Here is a 4,866-nt window from a genome sequence, read left to right on the forward strand (position 1 = left end):
TGGTGCAAATTACTGACCTCTGTCATCATTTTAAGTGGGGGAACTTGCACAATCGGTGGCTGACTAAATACTTTTTTGCCCCACTGTATAACCTTTAAACAGGCCTAAAAGCAAATTTTCACAGTAGTTTTCTTTTAAAATAGGCATATTTGATCATATATGATCCAGGCAATTGATATATGCATTTTTTGTCTGTTTGTTTTGTTGGTTTTTCTTTTTTTGCCCTTTGTCACCGTCCCTCTTCCCCGCAGTTTTTCTTTCCCTCTTTCTTTCTCCCTTTTCTTTCCCCCAGTCAAGTCTGTCCCGTGTGTAGTAAGTGAAAAGAAAATAAACAATAAATGCGAAGGTGAATCAAATAGACCAATACGGCAAGGCCGGGACGGTCCATTTGGTAAACTAATTCCATTAGGCACCTTTCTTTGCCTTTAGACAATAATTCTGATGGCAAAAGAACCAAACAGGACAGGCAGAAAAAAATAGATAAATAAAATAAATAAATAAAAATTAAATAAATAAAATAGGCATATTTTCAATCAGTAAAGCTTTTATTTTGAGCAAATGTTAAGATGTGAAAGTACAACCAAATCCGTGAAATGATGAATAGAATGAAAACCCATCCTAGCCCACCGAGGAGCTTTAAGAGTAGTGCACCTCAAACTCGTGGACTTAATCCTGAAGCAGGAGAGATCTTTTTTCAGCAAACTTTTAAAATAAGCAATAAGGGAAAATGCAAGAAAAGAGTTTTCCACAAAGTCTTGCAGAAATGGCAGATATCTGACATAGTGCATTGCTAGGTGGGTATAAAAAGGATCAAACTTTTCCCACTGCTTTATCCGTTTGAAAATCAGCTTCTATGTGTTTTTGGGATCATTGTCCACACTCAAATATTTCCAAGTTTCAACTGTCTATCTGCTGATTTGAGTTGAAGATTGTAGCATTGTCTTAACACACGCTTGAATGTTCCACAACAGGGAGCTGTCAAAATGTCTGCTTTTATAGAGGAGCTCACACTTGCTGATGGTCATAAAGGTGAACATAAATGGGCACTTTGACATCAACATCACGATGTAGTCACAAAACATAGAAGGAAAGGACAGCCTTGATTTAGCAGATTTTTCCAGGTTTAGAAGCTCAACTTTGGTTTTCTGTCTTCTTTCAGGTGAAGGACTAGATATATGTGGGACCTTCAGATTGTTCCTGCCTCTGAGACTCTCTGGGATGATATAAAACCAGACTGGATGTTACAGTTTTTTCTGAATGCTTAAACCCTAACTGTGATTCCTGCAGCACAATCTCTAAAACTATCCAGACTTATAGCAAAACCACTCACTGAGTTTGCAAAACTAAAAGCACAAAAACTGCTTTGCACTCAGTTTGCAATTTTGTAACACACACTTTGCAAAACTGTAGGCTTCACACAAATAAGAAAACCTGTCACCCAATAATCAAAACATTGTAGTTCTCTTGCAAAAGCAAACACAGCTAGATTAACTCTTCACACCTTCGTAAAAATGGTGTTTCCGTATCAAACAGTACACACAAGCCATCATCTACTAAGCACACAATGCGCCAACTGCACACTGATGGTATGAATACAAAACACATCTGGCTTTTGCTTTCTCTGTGCACAAGGTAGGCTATGTCAGTTTGAGCTCATACTTCTGTCATAGATCCATAAGCATAGAGGGATCCAAACTTCAAGTACTGGTGTTTATTCAAACACATCAAAACAAACACAAGTGTTTATTTCCAAGTATAGGATTATTTGCAATCGCCATAATGACTATATGGGTTACTTGGTCTGCAGTGAACATGCTTCCTCTGCCCCCAGCATCTGGTCATCTAGCAATTCTGTAAAGTAACAATTTCAGTATTTTTACATCAATGGTATTGGTGTGTTTCTCATTGGCATATGGCAGTGCTACAAATCTTTGTGCGAAGTGACTGTACTAACCGATTCTCATTTCAAGATGTCCTTATGGTACTTGCTACAGTGTAGCGGCTCGAGTTAGGCTGGACCCGTTGGCCAGCTACCCTCAGGGTCATTCCACGGTTGATTACATGGTCCACTATTGTAGCTCTGATGTCATCAGCAATTCTATTTCTTACTCTTCCTACCCTTCCTCTCCCCCCTCCTCATCTTCCTCTCCCCCCTCCTCGTCTTCCTCTTGCTCCTCCTTGTCCTTGTCGTCCTCTTCATCCTACTTCTTCACCTCCACGTCCTCTTCCTCGGCCTCCTCTACTTCTCACTCTTTCTGCTCCCTCCATTGTACTCCGCACACACAGCTTACCTGTATTATAGTGCTTAGGCTGATTGCAAAGTGAACTAATTATCTAAAAAAGTTTTCACATGTGAAAGTGTGCCAGACAGTTGGCAAATTAGTGTTAATGATAGCCATACATGTGTATACTTTTGCTAGGAGTGTGTTGGAAATTTGGTAATTGAGTGTTGTGCAGTGAATTGTGCCTACAGTTTTGCAAAGTGTGTGTTACAAAATTGCAAACTGAGTGCAAAGCAGTTTTTGTGCTTTTAGTTTTGCAAACTCAGTGAGTGGTTTTGCTATAAGTCTGAATAGTTTTAGAGATTGTGCTACAGGAATCACAGTTAGGGTTTAAGCATTCAGAAAAAACTGTAACATCCATGGTTTTATATCATCCCAGAGAGTCTCAGAGGCAGGAACAATCTGAAGGTCCCACATATATCTAGTCCTTCACCTGAAAGAAGACAGAAAACCAAAGTTGAGCTTCTAAACCTGGAAAAATCTGCTAAATCAAGGCTGTCCTTTCCTTCTATGTTTTGTGACTACATCGTGATGTTGATGTCAAAGTGCCCATTTATGTTCACCTTTATGACCATCAGCAAGTGTGAGCTCCTCTATAAAAGCAGACATTTTGACAGCTCCCTGTTGTGGAACATTCAAGCGTGTGTTAAGACAATGCTACAATCTTCAACTCAAATCAGCAGATAGACAGTTGAAACTTGGAAATATTTGAGTGTGGACAATGATCCCAAAAACACATAGAAGCTGATTTTCAAACGGATAAAGCAGTGGGAAAAGTTTGATCCTTTTTATACCCACCTAGCAATGCACTATGTCAGATATCTGCCATTTCTGCAAGACTTTGTGGAAAACTCTTTTCTTGCATTTTCCCTTATTGCTTATTTTAAAAGTTTGCTGAAAAAAGATCTCTCCTGCTTCAGGATTAAGTCCACGAGTTTGAGGTGCACTACTCTTAAAGCTCCTCGGTGGGCTAGGATGGGTTTTCATTCTATTCATCATTTCACGGATTTGGTTGTACTTTCACATCTTAACATTTGCTCAAAATAAAAGCTTTACTGATTGAAAATATGCCTATTTTATTTATTTAATTTTTATTTATTTATATTTATCTATTTTTTTCTGCCTGTCCGTTTGGTTCTTTTGCCATCAGAATTATTGTCTAAAGGCAAAGAAAGATGCCCAACGGATTTACTTTACCAAATGGACCATCCCAGCCTTGCCGTATGGTCTATTTGATTCACCTTTGCTATTGTTTATTTTATTTTCACTTGCTGACATACGGGAAAGACTTGACTGGGGGAAAGAAAGGGAGAAAGAAAAGGGAAAGAGAAAAGCGGGAAGAGGACGGTGACAAAGGGCAAAAAAAGAAAAACCAACAAAACAAACAGACAAAAAATGCATATATCAATTGCCTTGATCATATATGATCAAATATGCCTATTTTAAAAGAAAACTACTGTGAAAATTTGCTTTTAGGCCTGTTTAAAGGTTATACAGTGGGGCAAAAAAGTATTTAGTCAGCCACCGATTGTGCAAGTTCCCCCACTTAAAATGATGACAGAGGTCAGTAATTTGCACCAGAGGTACACTTCAACTGTGAGAGACAGAATGTGGAAAAAAAAATCCATGAATCCACATGGTAGGATTTGTAAAGAATTTATTCGTAAATTAGGGTGGAAAATAAGTATTTGGTCACCTCAAACAAGGAAAATCTCTGGCTCTCACAGACCTGTAACGTCTTCTGTAAGAAGCTTTTCTGTCCCCCACTCGTTACCTGTATGAATGGCACCTGTTTGAACTCATCATCTGTATAAAAGACACCTGTCCACAGCCTCAAACAGTCAGACTCCAAACTCCGCCATGGCCAAGACCAAAGAGCTTTCGAAGGACACCAGGAAAAGTATTGTAGACCTGCACCAGACTGGGAAGAGTGAATCTACAATAGGCAAGCAGCTTGGTGTGAAAAAATCAACTGTGGGAGCAATCATCAGAAAATGGAAGACATACAAGACCACTGATAATCTCCCTCGATCTGGGGCTCCACGCAAGATCTCATCCCGTGGGGTCAAAATGATCATGAGAACGGTGAGCAAAGATCCCAGAACCACACGGGGGGACCTGGTGAATGACCTGCAGAGAGCTGGGACCAAAGTAACAAAGGTCACCATCAGTAACACACTACAACGGCAGGGAATCAAATCCCGCAGTGCCAGACGTGTTCCGCTGCTGAAGCCAGTGCATGTCCAGGCCCGTCTGAAGTTTGCCAGAGAGCACATGGATGATACAGCAGAGGATTGGGAGAATGTCATGTGGTCAGATGAAACCAAAGTAGAACTTTTTGGTATAAACTCAACTCGTCGTGTTTGGAGGAAGAAGAATACTGAGTTGCATCCCAAGAACACCATACCTACTGTGAAGCATGGGGGTGGAAACATCATGCTATGGGGCTGTTTTTCTGCCAAGGGGACAGGACGACTGATCCGTGTTAAGGACAGAATGAATGGGGCCATGTATCGTGAGATTTTGAGCCAAAACCTCCTTCCATCAGTGAGAACTTTGAAGATGAAACGAGGCTGGGTCTTCC

This window comes from Haplochromis burtoni, unplaced genomic scaffold (assembly GCF_018398535.1).
Source record: "Haplochromis burtoni strain Fernald_Lab_line unplaced genomic scaffold, NCSU_Asbu1 Contig_676, whole genome shotgun sequence".
NCBI classification, from domain to species: domain Eukaryota; kingdom Metazoa; phylum Chordata; class Actinopteri; order Cichliformes; family Cichlidae; genus Haplochromis; species Haplochromis burtoni.